Source organism: Acinonyx jubatus, chromosome C1 (assembly GCF_027475565.1).
Source record: "Acinonyx jubatus isolate Ajub_Pintada_27869175 chromosome C1, VMU_Ajub_asm_v1.0, whole genome shotgun sequence".
In the NCBI taxonomy this organism is placed as follows: Eukaryota; Metazoa; Chordata; class Mammalia; order Carnivora; family Felidae; genus Acinonyx; species Acinonyx jubatus.
In genome coordinates this window covers 55,319,689-55,339,724 of record NC_069381.1, presented here as the reverse complement: position 1 = coordinate 55,339,724, position 20,036 = coordinate 55,319,689, and the positions used below count along the sequence as shown (strand labels likewise).

Here is a 20,036-nt window from a genome sequence, read left to right as displayed (position 1 = left end):
TTGGGTTTTGCCTGGTACTGCCTCTTAGGTGATGAGGCCTCTCTTGCATCTAAAACTCCCCAACCCGGTGCATTAAGCAGTTTGCAGTCCTCAGTGGGCCTAGGTACTCACTTCCTCTTGGGCATTGGCACAGGTTGTTTCCTCTGCCTTGCTCACGACTCCCTCCTTTGAGTTTCTGGTTAACCTTGGCTGTTCTTCATACTTCAGCTCCAACACTGCTTCCTCTCGTAAACCTTCCATGATCATCCCAGACTGGTATAGATGCCCCTCCTCTGCCCTCAGAGCTCCTCGTACTTGCTGCAATTAGATAACATGCTGCTGAAGCTCTTAATTACCTCCTCATTTGTTTCCATGACTTATCGTAGGCTCCTCGAGGAGAAGGCCTATATGTTGCTCTCTGTTGCACCTGCAGCACCTTCCACATTGCCGGGCATGTGGTAGGCTTAGAGAGGCTGATGTGGGGCAGGATAGTGGAAGAACTCACCACCCTCATCTGTAGTTTGCTTTGACCTTGCTATGGCCCTGACCGCCCGGTCCTGTCAGTCCTTGGGAGATGTAAGCCACTCTTGATTTTTCTCAGAAGAACCCCATCTGTCCTTACAGGGACCATCATCCAGTTTAGCTAGGTTTTCAGTCACCCTGTAAGACACTAAGCACGTTATGAAAATACACACACAATACCAACCCAAACTGCCAAGGGTTATATAAATATCAATGGGGAGACTTAGGAACTGAGAATATTACGTAGGGTGGAGGCACACAGTTTTTTTGCTTATTTGTATATACACGGAATAAAAATATTTCTACTGTGGCGAGTTTAAATGTGAAATCCTCACACCCCCCTGCCCTCAGTTCTGAAGATGTAGTGACTTGTAGGCTTAATCGTGAATTTTGGAAGTTTCATTTTATAATTTGATCCAGATTATTTTTCTTTCTCCCTAGTGAACATTAATAGTTTCCTGTGAATTTTCCTGATATTAGGAAACAGATGTTTCATATTTTTATCTGCGTTTTTCCCAAATGCTGAACCAGGACTTTTGTAGTGTCTGTGTGTGTGTGTGTGTGTGTGTGTGTGTGTGTGTGTGTGTGTGTGTGTGTACACTGTGAATTTTTGAGGAATGAGTTATATCAGAATTTGCAAATAAAAGCATAACAGCTATATCTACAGAATTACACAGATTTGTCCAAGGCTGGAAACATTGTTGGACATTCTGTTTAATGTAGTTTGGTACTGTTTAGCTAATGTAGACTTCTGGCCTAAGAGTGCATTAGGACTGTCTCATGTTAGTGTGCTTGCCAGAATAAGGAGCAGCTTAGCAAAAAGCACATAGTTAATGCAGCCTTCAATGCTCTGATTTTTAACTAACTGTATTTTTTTGTTTGTTTGTTTTTACCTTGGTCTCTTAACTGCATGAAGTGCTTCATCTCTTACTAAAACACTGAGTCAGTGTTATCTCTGTACAGAGTAGGGTGCTAGGATTTTGGGGAGATACAAATAAGATACGGACCTTGGGATCTTACTCAGTAGAAGAGGTGAAACATATACTAAAATACCTGCTATAAAAGGTAGAGAGTGATAAAGGTTATAGAAATTCATAGAGAAGAGTGGTTTCATTGAGCCCAGAAGGGAAGGAATACTGGCAAGAAGAGTGATGTTTATGCTCGTTTAAAAAAAAAAAAAATGACAGTAAAGCAACACTTAATTTAAGTCTAAGTTATTTGGATTATTTTAACTGCATAAGGATGGTCCGTTACATAAGGCATTGTTTTGGTGGATTCTCTAAAAATAATACTAGCCAGAGAAAGACAAGTACTGCATGGTATCATTTATATGTGGAATCAAAACCAAAACAAATCAAATCAAACTCCTAGAAACAGTAGAAAAGTGGTTGCCAGGGGCTGGGGGGGACACAGGGAGAGGTTGGTAAAAACTTTAAGCTGTAAAATGAATAAGGGCTGAGGATCTAATGGGAAACATGTTGACTGTAGTTGATAACATTGTATTATATCATTGAGATTTTCTAGAAAAGCAGAACTTAAATTTTCTCACCCCACCCGAAGAAAAAGGTCAATATGTGAGATGATGGGTGTATTAATTAACTAAATAGGAGGAAGCCTTTTGCAATGTGTATCAAATCGCCATGATGGACACTTGAAATATCTTGCAGTTTTACTTGTCAATTACACCTCAACAAAGCTGAATTAAAAATGCCAACATTTCTGGAGAGCCTCTAGTGCAGCAGGTGTGGTTCTCTGATGCTTTGTATAAAGGCTTTTTAATAGGAAATGAGGTAGGATTGGTGCTTGAGATAATTATCCATTTGCACAAAAACACATCTCTTTATTTTGGTTCCTGTGGTTCCAAGAACAAAGGGCTGAGTCCAATCTTGGCCAACTCCAAGGCTCGGTGACCCTGTTTAAGTTGCCTGGCCTGTGTGGGTCTCAGTTTTCTCAGGCGTGTAGTGCGAATTGTCGTATTCCGCAGCTCACTCACAGGGTTGCTGTGAAAATAAAAGTGGGTGTAAATGAACATTGAAAAGCAATCAAAAGCCAAGCATTTTGCCAAGAAACAATGTCATAGCTCATGAGGTTTATACAAAATGTGGCTGTTGCTTATTATTTATCAAAATGCTCTGTAAATTAAAAGGTGTTTATTCTAAAATTCAAAATACAGGGAATATATTTATAGCAAAGACAAATACTAACTCTTGATTATCATATACTATTTAAGAGCTCATTGAAATTCATAACAAAAATATTAAGATCCTTCTATGAATAAGAAAAACATAAGCTTATTTTTCAAGGTGACAAACCATTAATAAACAGGAAAAAAAGTTCATTTTCACTAATTATCTTAGAAATACAAATTAAAACTGCATTAAGAATACCATTTTATGTGTAAAATGTCAACATCTCAGAAATTCCCCATTATTTGGTTGGTGGTGTTATATGCTAATTAAAGGCCCTTTTAAAAACAAAAAAATTGTTAATTCTACTGTTAGAAATTTAGGGAAGCTGGGGAAATAAGTGAAAGGGACGAAAAAAGCTAAAACATGAAGATATCCAATGTAATATTATTTATAATAATAAAGACTGGTGACAATTTGCATTATTTAGTGCAGTATGGGAGTGACTTAGTAAATTGGAACTTTTTACATGAAGGACTGATTTTAGGCCCCTTAAATAATCATTATGAATATGTGTAGAAACACAGAAAATATTTAAAATGGAAAAAGAAAATACTAGCCGTCATTTATGGAGCCTTTCCTGGTGGCATTGGGCCAACATTCTCCCTGAGAATGTATTCTCTCTCTGAATACAGATAGCAACTGTGTGCTTAAAGGATTTTTACGCGTTAGAAAATTGAGGCTTACAGGCAAATGGTTCAAGGACTTGCATGTCATCAGTGGAGAAGCCAACATTCAGACCTCACCTTCTAGAGGAGCCAACATTCAGACCTCACCTTCTAACTCCAAAGCTTTCTCTGGGTTTACTATCAATAGCATTTGAACTGTGGCCATGGTCACGTAATAACGTGTGTGTGTGGAGCGTAACAGGCAAAAATAAGTGGTAGCATTATGATGGTGGGCATGTGGGCCCAGAGATGTTTGATGTCCTTTTAAAACTGTCATTGGGAAACATACAGACACCACCACCACCACCACCAAAAAAGTGCCACTGCCCTTTCCATAGAAAAATAAGAAACAACATATTGAGTAAAATTTCATTTGTTTGCTCTGGCTTTTTATGTATTCTCATAGAGGTTGGCAAAATAGGGATTACATGTCTATTTTTAAAATTTCTCACTAGCTTTGGCATAATCAGGATACTTTCCCCCCAGATTATCTACAAAGTAGGTGAGGACACATCCCACCAGCTCTTTAATTAAAAACAAAATTTCAAGTCTCTAACTCTTTGTGGATTAAGGACAGTGAGCAGGTGGGAGAATTTCTCCTGATGAACAGCCCAGACCAGCTCTTCCGGGCAGGAGCCCATCTCAAGGTGGAGATAATGGGGTGGCACCATTTGGTTAAAGTAGGCCAGTTCACCTGCTCAGGGTGTGCCCTTTCCTAGGACAAAAGCCCTTGCACGGTGAGGGAAAATGTCACCATTTTTGTTCCTAGTGTCTTTCACCTTTCGGGCTCAAGACTTGTCCTGATTCTTTGATGCATTACAGCATTGCTTTATAAAGTCAGGAGTCCTGGTGCACCCGAGTGGCTCAGTCAGTTAAGTGTCTGACTTCGGCTCAGGTCATGATCTCGTGGTCTGTGAATTCAAGCCTAATGATGGGCTCTGTGCTAATAGCTCAGATCCTGGAGCCCATTTCTGATTCTGTGTCCCTCTCTCTCTCTGTCCCTCTGTGTCTCCCTCTCTCTCTGCCCCAGCTTGTGCTCTGTCTCTCTCTCTCTCTCAAAAATAAACATTAAAAAAATTTTTTTTAAATAAAAAAATAAAGTCAGGAGCCCTGCAACATCTAGTAACACAAATTTCCATGATAGACTCAAGATACAGGGTATATTTTGCCTCACCTTTGTGGAACATGTATCTTTTACACTTACACCTACAGTAAGGGCCTTGTATGTTTTGAAGGCCCTTTTATATCCATTTTGCCATTTGAGATAACATCATGTCAGAATTTGCAAGTGGAAATCAGAACGGATCTGACTAGGGAAAGGTGGAGATGTCTTGAGAGCTGGAAACATTCTCCGACATGTTTCTCAATATAGCCCATTCAGGGTCACTTCCTATTTTGTGGGTGGGGAAATGGAGGCACCTGTTAGTTAACTGATTTGCTGGAAGTCATGGTAGTCAAGACAGCTAGAAGCCAGGCCTATAAAACTAATGTTCCCCCCACCCCACCTCCTACAGTGCTATATTCTGTATTTTCTAGAGAATTAACATGAACTAGAAGCAGGTATGATCAGGATCCAGTGGCTGTTTAAAGATCTCCCAGGGCTATAATTTTGTATTTTATAATGACGGTAAATGTTATATAGTAATGGAGTCTAGCAAGTTATCACATGCATTTTAGACGATTCCTATCGAGTGGATCTTTTTACAGTGACACAAATACGTACACCTGTGCTGTTCAGTACAGTAGCTACTACTTTGTCTACTTGATTACTTGAAATATGGCTTATGAGTCTTTAATTGTTTAAATTCCCACATGTGCTAGCAGCTATTGTAGTGGACAGCAATAGTTCAAGACTTCTTGATGCTTTCTTGACATCTCCACTTGGGTAGCTCAAAGTTAACAAGGTCAATCAAATCAATTCTTTTTTTTTTTTTTTTTCAAATTAGAACTCTTGATTTTCCTCACACAACCTGTTTCTCCCCTAAAGAAGACACCACTGACCCAGTTGCTTGAGCCAAAACCTAGGTGTCCTCTAGACCCGTTCCTCTCTCTCCTCTCCCACAACCACTTCAGCAGCAGGTCTTGATTGTTTTACTTCCAGAACCTATCCTGAATCCATCCACTTCTCTCCATCTCAACTGCTACCATCCTGTGCCCAAGGTACCATCATTTCTCACTTAAACAATTGAATGGCCTCATACTGGTCACTGATCCATCCATCCACTGTTGCCTCTTCCAGACTCCTCCATGCAGCTGCCAGAGAGACATTGTTAAATTCTTCAGTAGGTCACATCACTCCATGCTTATATGGAAAAATTTGTAGAACTTGTCACTATTTGAAGTTATCTTACTTACTTCTTTGTGTACTTGTTTATTTTCTGTCTTCCATTACAGTGGGAGGGCCCCTATATCAGGAGCCTTGTTTACCTCATTTACTGCTACATCTCCAGCAGGTACAACCATGCCTGGCACATAATTTGCATTCAGTAAACCTCTCAACAACAATTAGATTAATGTTTATTGTAGAAGGAGATGAGGTAGGAAGAGTCAAAACACAATTGGTTGTTATAATTTGATTGTTAATAACTGAGATAATGTTGACGTCCATATACATGGGAAGTTGGTGGTTTCTTTTACATTCTGGATGCAGTGGGAAGAGGGGCTGTGATGGCTAATTGCGTTTATTGGTGAGTGGTAGGCTGGGCCAATGTCCTGATGCAATCTCTGACGTGAGCTACAAAGAGCTCTTTCTCTCCCTAGAAGTCTGTGTATGTCCCAGATCTTGAAACTCTTGTCTTTCCCACTGGTAGAGAAAGGGGAGAGTGTCCTCCTACAAGGTCACTTTTTATATTCATCCAAGGAGAGTTTAGATAGTGCTGGAATGAAACATACTGTGGAACTGAAGGGTAAGGAATGACAAAGCCATGACTGGACAACAAAAGGAGATTTTCAACATGAGACTTTTATTTTAAAAATATTTGGAATATACTCACTGAGTTATTTGAAGCCAAGTAAATCCAAAAAAAAAAAAAATAGGGCTTTGTGTACTTTTTTAACTTGAATATTGCTTTTATTAAAAAATTTTTTTGAGAGAGAGAGCAAGCGATAGTGGAGGGGGGTGCAGGGAGGGCATAGAGAGAAGGAGAGAGAGAATCCCAAGCAGACCCCCCACTGTCAGCTCACAGCCTGACATGTGGGGCTCGAGCTCATGAACCTCGAGATCATGACCTGAGCTGAAGTTGGATGCTTAACCAGCTGAGCCACCCACGCGCCCCGAATATTGCATCTTTTAAAGGAAAGGGTCTTTTCTGTCATTCCTTTATAATGGTCAGCCAAGGCTTTCAGAGGGCATGTTATTACTTAGATCCACGTGCAAAGTTAAGGGAAGCTGATGATCTTGTTGGAGGTATGATCGAGTTGGCCAAGCTCTGAGTTGTGTCTGTTCCCTCTCCTAGTGAACAAGCATAGGCTGGATTTAAAACATATCCCCTCAGCACTGGCTGGATTTAAAAGATGAAGTGAAAGCTTGCTTTGCTAAAGAACATATTTGGAGACTTTTTATCCCAGTGTGTTTTTATTCACACTCTGGCTCTTGCACTTACAAGCTGGATAACCTTAGGCTGCTGACTTCTATGCCTCAGTTTGCTCACCTGCTAAATGGAGTAATAAAAGGACCTACCCTGTATGGTTACTGAGTAGATTAGAGGAACATGCAAAGCACTTGGAACAGTGCCTGGCACATGACTCCATAAATACCAGCTTTTGTTATTATCCGTAGTAGTACATAATTCTCAACTGAATTGAATGAATACTACTGTTACTGCAGAGAAAGAAAGCTGTCCCTATGGCAGCCAAAGGAGTTCACAAAGGCTTCCCAGAGGAGATGACTTTGGAACTGATGCCTACAGGTAGGCTGATACGATAGGGAAAGGATGTGTTTGACAGAAAGAACAGAATCTGCAAAGGCACAGAGGGGTGAGTGTGTTGGACGTAGGGACCTGTAAATAGGTCTGTGTAGCTAAAAGACAAGATATCTGAGTGCCCGGGAAGAGGTCAGGCATGAGACCACTGCAGCTTTTGAGACTGGGCTAAGGAACTTGGATTTGCTCCTACAACCTAGAGGAAGCCACTGAAGGACTTTCAGCAGGTTCGGGGCTCAGCATCCCACAGTGGCCTCAGTCCAAGACCTGCTGATTCTGAACAGTGTCCCTGACCAACCTCCTTTCCTACTATATGGGCGTGGAGTTCACACGTGTGGATCTTATTTTTCTCACTAGGTGTGACTTCTTTAGGGACCACGGATTAATCAATTTAAAAGGATATGTTTTCTGAATTTCTTTCTACCTGATTCTTCTGGTCTTCCTCTCCACCCAGCTAGGACAGATATAGAGGTGCCTATCTTATAGACCCCTTTGAGAATCTGATGGAAGTGATAGACCCTTCCCTCAGAAAAATTGTGAAGACAAAATTTTCGAACGACCGACACCTACCCCCCCAACCCCGACACCATTAACCTCCTGCTGCATCCCGGTCAGACCCAGGCCTGCTTGTGGTGATTTTGCTCCTCCTCCATGTTGTTTTTATTTTAATTTGCTAGCACATCCCGTAACTCCTCCATCTGCCGTCACTGCTATTATCTGACCATGTATCGTGACAGCAGCCTTGGATCACTTGGTGGTTATAACTAAAACTGAAAGTAATTATCTTATCTTGAGCCATTCACATTTAGGTGAGAGTCTAGTGGCTAAAGGACATGGGATCTGGAGGCAGACCTCTACATGGATTAGAATCCCAGCTCTGTCACCAACGTATAACCTTGAGCATGTTACTTACCCTCTCCCAAGTCTCAGTTTCCTTATTACAAAATGGGAATGATAATATGCTTATCTCATAAGGTTATTGTGAGTGTTAATTGAAGTTAGATGCCAAGAACAGTTCCTGGCACATAGTTAAGTGCTATATAAATATTTGCTATTATTACGTGATTATTTCCAGTAAAATGACATCACAAATGGGGTGATGATGGATTACTAAGAGGAGAAAAATAGATGAATAAAATCTCTTCATGCATTTGACTTGATTTACCAGTACCTGAAGGCCAAAAGTGGATTCCCTCTGTGTCTGATGTGGCTACTCGCCATCGTGGCTGTTGACTACTTGAAATGTGGCTAGTCTGAGTTGTGACGTGCTGGGTCTTAAAGATTTAGTGTGACGAAAAGAATGTGCAATGTCTCATTAGTAATTTTTCTATTGGTTACATGGTGAAATGATAATATTCTGAATAAATTCAGTTACACATATTAAAATTTCATCCATTTCTTTTTGCCTGTTTAGTGTAACTACTAGAAAATAGAAAATTATATATATATATAGTTCATGTTCTATTTCTGTTGAGCAGGACTGCCTTGGGCTCATCCTTATCAATAAAACAAAAATTTGTGCTTATTTGTGATCTATTGGGAAGCCTTGTATACTCTTCCCCATTGTCCTGGAGGTTGTGCTGGACTGTCCATTTTTTAATTGGTTCCATGCAGGAAGCCGTGGCTTGGTCCTAGCAGAAGAGGTTGAGGGACCAAGGCAAGAGCAACAACCAAAGAGGCTTCTGCTGACTTGGAGGGGTTTGGATGAAAACACTACCATTTATAGTTATACTGGCTTCAGACTTTCAGCGCTCCCTGAAGTAGAAGAGAGAAGGCTCTCTATTCAGGAAGTTGAAATATGTAGGCAAAAAACTCTCCCTATTCCATCAGGAGCCAGAAAAAGCTTTGCTAATCTTTAACTAAAAGAATAAATACTCAACATCATGGCGGTCACTTGGGACTGAAAGCACACCCTTTGCAAGTGTGATTTACTTATGGAATGTTTGCTTAATTCTATTTCAGATTCATTCTACCACTTCCAACCTGAAAACGGTGGGCCACAGGAAGTCTTTCTGGTGAGTTCTCTTTCATTTTTAAAACAATGTGACTGTTTGACATTATTTTTGAAATGATATTCACACTTCTAAGTTAGATACATCCCTACCAGGACTATGATTAGATGTCTATTTATTCACACTTTTTAAAATTTCCTCTCTGAAAGGATTTAAGATGTTTCCATGCCTTAAAAAAAAGCAGATCAATCCACATTCCTTTGCTAAGAACATGGTCAGGGAAAAGATCTATGATTATATGCCAAATACTGTTAAATTTTCTTTTTTTTTTTTTTTTTTTTTGGTAATGAAACTATTTCCAGGCCCTTGTTGATGGTCTGCTTGTTTCAAGCAGTATCCAAAACAACAAAGTGTTATTTCAGCCAAGGAATTCAGACAGTCCCTTGCAGTGTGTTGTAATGAAAATTGGCTTACAGCTACAACGTATTAGCTTTCTTACTGCTGGAGGTTTCTTCTCCTCTCTTTGAACCTAAATGTGATTGTTGTGAGAGAATAGTTATGCATTGGTAGAAAACTGACTTTAGAGTTAGGCAAATAATATACTTTTTAAGTGAAAAATCTTCTGGGGCTTCATGTGGCCTGACTCCCTAATACTGTGGTGATATTCTTATTTGCAGTGCGTAGCAGTTAGCTTTTGCTGCGTAAGAAACCACTCCAAAATATACTGCCAGAAATTCGAGCCGAAATTTCCCGACTCCAAATAACAATCATTTCCTTATCCTGCAATGTTGTGGGTTGGCAGTTTGGGCTGGGCTTTGCTGTGTGATTCTTCTGGTTTCCAGTGGGACCACTCCTGTCTGAAGTCAGCTACAGGTCCACGATGGCTAAGGCATGTGTCTCACCATCCTCCAGGCTACCCTGAGCATGTTCGCATGGGGTTGATCAGGGTTGACCGAGACAAAGTGGGAACGTCTTGAGGTTGAGGCTCAGCTGTGGCACAGCGTTGTTTCCATCACATTCTGTCAGCCAAAGTGAGCTGTATGGCTGGCCTGGAATCACGAGGCTCCAGAGTCTACCCCTTAGTACAGGAGCTACAGAACTGTACTGCAGGCAGCATGGATAAAGAGAGGGGAAGGATTGTGGCCATTTTTATAGTCCTGCCATACAGGGCTTCTGAGTCACAGGGAAAGAGAAGGGCATGGAGTGAGGACTCCGATCCATGCCTATCCCATAGCCTGCCATCCTCTGTCCCCATTCTGCTTGACAGGCCCTGGCACTGCCAGCTGGCATCTCAGTTCAGCAGGTTTCGAGGTATTCTTGCCAGTGTCGGACTGCCCACTCTCTGACCTTCCCTCCACTCTACACTGCTGCACTGGTCATCCTTTGGCTCATCTTTCAGGCTGTCCCTGCTTTGCTCAGAAACTGTCGGTGCCCCAGGTCACCCACAGCACCAGCCTCGACTCCTCTCTCTGGCTTCTCCATGTCCATCACCTGGCTACATCCTTTCCTGCTCGCCTCTCACTATTTCCTTTATTCCAGCCATGCTGGTCCCATTACCATTTCTCTGGAGGATACGTCATGCTGCTCACCCCTTCTCCACTTGGAAACCCTTCCCATTCTGAAGGTCCCACTGGAATATTCTCTTCTTCACAATATGGCCTCCCCGCCTATTCCTGCCATCTGGGATCTGCCCTGCCCTGAACTACTTCAAAGCCAAACCCTGTGCTCTGTGGTTCACTCCCTTCACCTTGGCTAGTCTTCCTTCTTCCATTGCTTTGTCAGTGATATCTTTGAACCTAGACATGATTGCCATGAGATAACTGTTATACAGTGGTAGAAAACGGACTTTAGAGAGCAGACGGCTACCTACACTTTCCTTGTACCACAGAGGTGTATACTGAGAGTATAGCAGGTACTTAGTCCTAGCATAGCAGGTATACCTTAGTATAGGTACTTAGTATATAGCAGGAGGCAGCATGGACACTACAGTTGGTTGTCTGTCAGCAGCTCATCAGGATCACATGAGACACCTGTTGAAACACAAGCACACGGTCCCTTCTCCTGCGCCCTCCCCATTCATTAGGTCTGGGGTAGACTCCCAGAATCTTAAAGTGCTCAGATGATTTGCATGCGATTGCTGTGTGCAAGTTGGCAACCACTTGTTATGGAAAGAATAAGAAATTTATATGAGACCTGGGTCTGAGCCCTGACTCTTCTGCTGCTGGCTGTGGGACCTTATGAACTCAACCTCGTTGAGCTTCAGTTTCTCCCTCTGTAAAATGGGAATGATGTTTAACTTGAGGCCTGCCAGAAGATCTCAAAGGAGGATGTATGTGCAAGTGTTTTATAAACCATAAAAAAATAATTAAAGTGCATTAACTGGTTATGGATCTGAGGCTAGCCAAGGTTAAGAAAGGGGAAGTTACCTTCGTGGTAGGGGTGGTCGTGGTAGTGATGGACGAATAGGCAGTGAGTAGTTGTGTGGTAGTCATGGGAGGATACATAATAACAGCAGCAATAAGTCATATTAGTGTGTACTGGGGTTTTCTTTTCTTTTCTTTTCTTTTTTTGAGTGCTCACTGTGTGAGCCAGGCACTGCTAACTGCTTTACATGGGATTATTTGAGATTTACGAGAAGAGCCCCCTGTTCAGTTGCATCTGTACCATCATTAGGGCCTGTTCCACGATTAGTGAATGAGCCCTTTGGGTTTTTTGTCCTCTTCAAAATACCCGGTTAAAATGTGCTCATCCCTGAAAGAAGAAATACTTGATTAAACTGCTGTCAACCATGGACAGCCTGTCAATGTCAAGTAAAAGGTCCTGTAGAAGTGTGAACTGCTTTGGTTGGATGAGAGGAGATGGGAAAGGTAGAGCAACCATTAGTGGGAGGCACAGTAAAGGGCCAGAGGGCGTCCAGCTGCCCAGGGAAGGGTGGGGTGGTGGGAGGTCTGCACGAGGGCCGGAAGAGGGGGGGGGAGGACCAAGTCATCTGCTGACAGTTTGGCCCAGGGCTCTTCCTGGTCCAAGGCCACCACCTTCTCAGCCTGCTCACCTAGAGCTTCCCCAAACAGCTACCACGACAGGCAGCATTTGTAAAACTGTCTTCCATTCACCATCCAATTTGTTTTACAAATAATAAGTATTATTATTATTATTATTATTATTACTATTATTGTTTTGTTTGCAAGTAACAGAAATCCAACTGAAACTAGTTTCTTTTTTTTTTTTAATTTTTTTTAATGTTTGTTTATTTTTGAGACAGAGAGAGACAGCATGAGCGGAGGAGAGAGAGGGAGACACAGAATCCGAAGGAGGCTCCAGGCTCTGAGCTGTCAGCACAGAGCCTGACGTGGGTCTTGAACTCACGAGCTGTGAGATCATGACCTGAGCCAAAGTCGGACACTTAACTGACTGAGCCACCCAGGAGCCCCACTAATTTCTTGACTTACGTGATTAAGATGTCTGCATTGGAATGGGCTTCTGGTATAGCTGTGTCCAGGGGTTCAAAAGGTACCATTAGGCCATTATCTTTCACTCACTGTCTCCATTTTTTGGCTCTGCTCAACTCTGTCAACTTCATTCACAGGCAAGCTCTTCCCTCACCATGTGCCAGAGGTGGCCATCAATGTTACATTTCCATCATCCTCACAGCTATGGATCTCAGTGAAAAGGGGTTGCTTCTTTTGCCATTTTTCTAGCGATAGGACCAAGGAGGGTTAACGGGCCCAGTTTGGATTCTTTGCCTGAATCAACTTGGTTAGAAGCACACAGAAGACAATAGCAGTATCTATTTGGGCAAGGTTTGTTTCTGTGGCCCTTGAGAGAGGGTGAATCCCATTTCATGGAATGCAATCCCTATGAAAAAAGGAAGAATTTCGTTACCAGTGGAAGGAAGGAAGGAAGGAAGAGAGTGCCAAGCAGATAAAATTTTTAGGTACCAGAGTCCACTGATTTAGAAATTCTTAATGGGGGTGCGGGGAGGGGTGTCCACTAAACTGGAAAGGTTTAAAATTAGATTCAGCTTCAGTTTCATCGGCTATCTATTCCAGGTTTGGTATCATGATCAAGACTAGTAACAGCATATGGAGAGGTCAAGGATGGGTGACCCCACTGTGGGGTCGGATAGGCAGCTTTGGGCCTGAGGATCTCCTACTGCATCCCCAGAATCTATAGGAGTGATTATTAACCTGGACACAGTAAATAGGCTTCAGTAGACCTGTAACCCATTGAATGAAAAAAATGAATGAGCTTCTATAATTATTTGCAAAATTGTGTGTATGCACTTTTTTACTGGAAAAAGGGATTATGCTTCCATTGTTTTCTCATAGGATTCCACAGCCCCTACCGTTTAAGAGTCATTGCTTCACACGTACTTAAATTGTTTTATATTTGGCTAGCTTAATCTTATGCATCCATTTCTTGTCTTGGCTCAGCTAATAAAGTTTAGTGTCCATGATAAACATAGTTCCCTATGGAACAGACACAGTGATGTCAGTGGCTGAGTATGTTGCATTAAATTGCATGTTGAGGTTTTTAGGCATATATGTAAACTTTTTACAACCATAGCTGCCATTTACCTAAATGCTTACTCTGGTGCCAGGTTCTGTGCTACGTGCTTTATGTGCATTATCTGAACTAGTTGTTTATACACATGACTATAATTCTGCAAACCTCAGGTCTATAGTAACACGTACAAGAACCAGCTCCTTCTCTCTGCCACTGTGAGAATACAGAATATAAACTCCATCTTTTCTGTCTTCCCTGTATCTGCTGCTGTGGGTCCACCTCTCTCTACCTTTCTCCCCACAGATGATAGAATCATAGAATCCCAGAGTTGGAAGAGGCCACTAAGATCATGCAATTCAGTGGTTACAAGCTCTGCTCTTTGGTTATCTAGCTTAGGGACTCCCAAGAGGGAAGGGTGGGCAGGACCCATGTTCCTGCCCTACTTCAGTCACCACTGTCTGCTGAAAACCAGTCATCTGCAAGGATGAAAAAGGTTCAGGATTAGATGTCAGACTTGAGGTTGAGTCCAGGCTACTACTTTGCTTACCAACCTGTGTGACCCTAGGAAAGTCACCCAACCTCTCTGAACCACAGGTTCCTTAGTGGTCAAAGGGGATAATAACACTTGCCTCTTGGAGTTGTTAGGGGGACTGAATGAGGTAATACCTGTAAAGTCCTTGGTCTCGTGCCTGGCACATAGTCTGTGCTTAGCAAAGGTTAGCTGTAATTAGACATTCCACATGTGGCATCCGAGACCTGATTAAGACATGGCTATATTGTCTGTCACTATTCCTTTAATGTTTATTCAGTGAGGTGTGTCTTTTCTCCATTTTATTTTGAAAACTTAAGCCTATGACTTCTCCGGTTTTTCTTTGGCAATAAAAAGTCCTATGGCCCCTGTAAGTAACACACACACATACCACACATGCACATTTGCTTTGGAAATTGGAAATGCGCAATGTGTGGTCAATCAACAGTCAGTATTCACTCTAAGAGAAGACTCACCCCTCCCCCGCCATCTTGCCAGTATGGGTCTCCCCAGCTGCCCACCACTTCAGGCTTCTCCAGGTGAAGTAGGGAGAGAGGGAGGAAGAGAGGAAGATTCTTACCTGACTGCCATTGTCACGCCTGGCACTGGGTCCTCTGAGCCTGGCTGATGGATAAATGGACTCTTTCTCTCCTGGCTGCTTCTGTGGCTTTCTCAAGGCCCCCTGCTGGAACTTTCCAGCACTCAGGCAGTATGTCTCCTTCTGCTGGCTATGACCAACAGCCAGCAGCTTCTGGTTTCCATTCACGTTCTGTCTTTGGGGTCCTCTCACCATCAGGCTGAATGAAGGCCGTTGGGTAGAACCTGTTTTAAGGAGACCGAAGCTGGCATTCCTGAAGCCCAGAGTTCATACTCCTTCAACCCCCCAGAGGTAGGGGGTGAGCAGTCACTTTCCCTGACACAGCCTTCTGTTCTCCCACCTTAGGCCTCCTTAGTAACCCCCTCATATTTTGGTTCCTCAGGCAGAAGTCACATACCAGTCCCCAAACTCTAGGAGACCCATATCAAGCCTTCCAGACATTGCCTTTGAAACCCTTTTCTCTAGGCTTGAAATGAAAGGCCAGCTCCCTCCACCCAAGCCATCTTGGGGAGGGTGGGAATCAGAGAATTTCCAAGGAATCTGCCTCACAAAATCCTCATCCCTTTCCACTGCCCTGAACCTGTTTATATATCCTCCTTATGGATCTTTGAGCCAGCTAAGTCAGCTTCTTAGAAATTTCCACATAATGGTCTGGCCCCTTGCTTTGGAATTTCCCATCTGTTGAATCTTGATGCTGGAGTGGAAACTTCCACTTTAGCATCTTGTAAGATTAACTGTTAACCCCTGGCTACTGCAAGGAACTCCTCTTCAGTGCCCCTAAAAGTGACTCTCCGTCCTGTTCTTGAAACTTGAGCGAGCATGGGGAGCCCCCCACCTCCTCCTCTTCTCCCAAATGTCTTCTTCCAATTTTCAGATAATGTGAAGTTGCTGGAAGGATGCTGCTCCCACAAAGCCAGGCCCAGCTTCCAGCTACATTCCCTTTAATGGGTGTCAGAAGTGTGTGTGTGACTCCCAGTTTGAGGAAATCGGCCTGGGCGGCAGAGATTCCAATGGCAGCCAGGCTTTTACCAGCACCCTGCCTCTAAGACCACAGGGAAGCCTTTGACCTTGTCTCCGGGAAAGTGTTCCTTACCATCACACCAAAGTGCACTTGTTACAACCGCAAGAGAAAGCTAGTATTTGGAAACTCCATGCTCAATCACCGTCTCCCATGCTTATGACCCTAACATAGTTTTTCTTGTTCTGAGGGCTGATGGGGGCCATGCTTCATGGGGATTTCTAATCAAGGCTCCGTCCATAGTTTATGAACCCTAAAAAATCAAGACTACAGAATATGCCCTACTGTCCTGCAAAGACCACCCCTTCCCCCCTGTTTTGTTTGTTTGTTTGTTTTGTTTTTTGCAGTTTTTCTTTTATGCTTCAGCATCCTTTGGAGTCAGCAGATTTTTCTGACTTCTCCAGCCCCAGCATTGTGAACTTGGCCTCTCTGGCAAGGTGCCCTCTTTTGTCATGTGCAAGTTGGGCCACTGTGATGGTAGGTAGGTCACTCTGTGTTTAGGTCCCCCAGCTCCTGGTAAAGGCAGAGTGTCAGATGAGCAAGTGACACATGCTAGCAGGACACTCGAGTCAGAGTTGGAGTCGCTTTGGGGATGATGGCCTAAGAATGTATTAAATGCATTTTGGGCAATTCCATCATTGGACTGGTTCCCCCAGCAAGACTCAACGTGTATCCAGATGTGAACCTGCCTTATGCCCTCCTGTTAGTTTTTCTGGCTGTTTATAAAGATGGTAGGATCCACCTCCCTTCTCCTCCATCCCCTGCTCTGTGTCCTCCTTCAAACCCCAGATGATGTTGGAGACAGAGGCTGACAGGGCAGAACTGAACCTCCCAACCACTTCTCACCTGTGTTCTTCTCTCGGCCTCCAAGGATACAGCGCTTTCCATTTGGCCATTCACATATCTAGATGTATGAAATAACTAACAGGCTGTCAACTAAAACATTCTTTTTATTTGTGTGCATTTTACAGCAGGGAGGTGCATTGTGTAGACAGGTAGACCAGAGTCCAGACCTTTCCTTAGCTTTTGAGATACTTTGGGCAGGGTCTCTGAGCCTCAGTTTCCTCATTTGCTAAATGAGGATAATGCCAGTTGCCTCATGAGATAGCTGCATTGAGGAAATTATTGCATATAATGAATTCAGCACGGCGGCCTATCACATAGTATATGTTCAATAAATGGTAGGTGTTACCATTATTTGCTTTTGACTGTTGCAATGATTTCTTAAAAATCCTTATAGCCTTGAAAGAAGAAGCCCAATTCTCCAGCAATTTTTTCTTTTTTGGATCAAATAGGAATTTGAGAAAAAATCAAAATGTGTGCGACCACCTGCTTTGAAAAAATAGCTTGCAAATCTCATTAGTTCTTTGTCATGTACAAAGTGACTTTTTTTGGTTGCACAGGCAGCATGCCTCAAGGGCTAAAAATAAAGCTCAACCTGTCCAACCTCAAATCCACCACTAAATACCTTGGGCAACATGCGACCTCAGGCAAGTCACTTACTCTTGAAGCCTCAACTTCTGCATCAGTACAATGAGGATAACACTGCGCAGGGTTATTGAGAGAATTAAGTGAAATAATCCACGTGAAATGTTGAGTACACAGGAAGCACCCAAATAATGGTGGCCACTATCTTCACATCACGATACTACCTTTATTTTGCAGAACATTTCTTTTTCCTTGTGATAAATGGCTTCATGGAGACACTTTTATATGTAAGAAGTTCTCACTGTTTTATTCAAGAAAGAACAAGAACATTTAGGAGCAGGTTTGCTTATAAATACCAGGCTGTAGCATATACAAAAGCAAGCTACATTAACTAAACAACTTGTCATATCTTTAGACCTCCTCTCATTTCCTTGTTAAGATTTGAATAACTGATTTTGCCACTAGATTGGGAGAAGTTTATAGATTATTTTTACAGCGACTGTGAAAATATGCAAACATAGCTATATTTGGTGAGGTGCTTTAAATTCACATCAGTTTCTTTTCTGTTGTCAATAGGACTGGCATAGTTGGAACCTTTGTGGAGCCCAAGGAGGTCTCAAAAGGAGACCTGACCTTCCCATCAGGAGGAGGGGGAGAAGGCAGGGCCTGAGCCAACGGGATGACCCAAAACAAGGGCAGAGGCTTGGTCAGGCAGGGTTGGAGAGCTGGCCAGTGGTGGAGCTCGGATTCCTGATTAAGGAGGTTCGTTCCCTCTAACAGGAATCCCGTGGAACACTTCCTTCCTAGGATCCCCCTGGGGCAGTGGGCACTCCGGAGCCAGTAGAGCTCCAGACTCCTTGCATCTTACCAGGTGCCCATGCTGTGCCAAGTACAGGGTTTGTATAGAATGAAGCGGCATCATGATTTGTTGGACTGATTTTGAAGTTTAGGTAACTCATGCCTGTACATCTTTGGTGAATGAATTGCCCAGGGAAGCAGAAACCTGCTCTTATGTTGGGTTTGACTTACCCACCTCCGCAGATAGACTGTTCAGGAGTACTTCCTTTACCTAAAAGCTTAAAACCTGGCTGGTGAGCTAGAGAAAAGGGGAGGCAGTACAGCCTTCAGGGTGGGACGGGTAGGTGGGGAAGCAGTGGGGCCACTTCTGTTGTTTGGTTGGGAGGTGTTTATTGAGCACCTGTGATGTGCCTGGGGCAGGGTGAAGAAGGAGCAGAACCAATGGGGACACTTTTGGCCGCCTACCACCTTGCACTCTCTTTCCCAGCCTCTTAGTCCACTCCCTGAGGTGGGAACTGAGCCATGTGACCATACAGAAATCACCCATTGCCATTTTGTGGACAAGGCTTGCAGGAGCCTCTTGCCGACACAGTCACTCCTCAGCCAGCAGTGCTGGCCACAGAGCTAGTGACAGTTATGATGCCTGAGTTTTAGGGTCTTTCACCACTGGGGACCCCTTCTGAGACCCTATAGCTAATGTGCCATTCCTAATTTTATATTCTTCTGGTAAAGAGGCCCCCAAATCGAATAAGGCTCAGGGTCCACAAAAACTAGATTTGTTCCTAGGCCAGGGAGAACTGGCACACACTCAGGGTCTTTCCTTCTGCCCTGTTATGCCATCACCAAGAGACTAAACCTACAGTTTGCTTCAACTTTGAGAACAGGTTATCTGTGTGAGACCTCTTCTGTGGCTTTATCTGAGTTCTCACAGTGGGAGAACGTAACCCTTTCTGTGAAGGGAAGGAAGGCCAGTGAGGAATTGCTGTCTGGACTCCTTCCTGGCCACCAGACACCCTCAGGAGGTGGCAAGGTCCCACCATTCCTCCAGGAAAGCAGGGCGGGTGCTCTCAGGCCTCCAGTGGCTTTGTGGTTGCACAGAAGGAGGCCCTGCAAAGGGAACCCTGTGTGAGGCACAGTGGAAAATTCTCCTTAAAAAAAAAAAAAAAAAAAAAGTAATATCCTTGAAACTGTATCAGCTTTGGCAAAACCATAACCCTGATCTCAAGTTTTAGGAGAGTAGACCTGCCAACCTACAGCACTATGCTGATAAAGTGTTCCTGCTCGCTGCCTTAATCATGTCCCTTCCCTCATTGCACAAAAGGGCTGGAGTGCTTGTTAATCAGTGAGAATTAAATGTATTGACAAGAAGCAGGAGGAGGGGAAAAGGCCCATTTTGTACTTGAATATCTTCCTAGCGCTTTGCAAAAAAATCCCCTTTGAAAGGAATTTCCTTGTTTCAGTGAAATGCTGGCCAACTTCGCCCCCTGGAGTAGAATTGGAGAATTGCATAAAACGAGCCATCTAAGGCATCCTTATTGTTCTGACAGATAGTCTGGAAAGAAATTGTCAGCCTGTGATGACTCAGGATAGGGAAAGGGGCCTGGTCTGTAAAACTTTTTGGGGTTTTTTTGGTTGTTCTTTTCTTCTGCCTTCAAACAATTATTCTAAACCTAGGTTCAAATACTTGTTTTGTATCTATAAAGCATAAAATAGTTAAAATGTTACCAGGTTTGAGGCTCACACCTATTAAACTACAGTGGGCACTTTTTTTTTTGCCAGGTCTCGTGACCAATGCTAATTACCAATGCTAAGGATTGAGCCTCCTTTTATCCCTTGAAGTTGTGGTAGAGACAAAAACAACCAGAAAATACAAATTTTCAACAACCAACTAGATACATATTAGTGATCCTAACTTAGAAACTGCAGCTCACC

The 20,036-nt window shown here is 43.1% G+C and overlaps 1 protein-coding gene across 3 annotated transcripts in view; it reads left to right on the top strand.

The window, feature by feature from the left end:
* The window catches only part of GNG12 (G protein subunit gamma 12), a 124,078-nt gene that overhangs the window by 40,993 nt on the left and 63,049 nt on the right, over window positions 1–20,036 (top strand). For all 3 annotated transcript variants that reach the window (XM_027058902.2, XM_027058900.2, XM_053214206.1), the window contains exon 2: window positions 9,238–9,290. The gene's annotated coding sequence lies outside the window, so the exon portion shown is untranslated. The remainder of the gene's footprint in view (window positions 1–9,237; window positions 9,291–20,036) is intronic.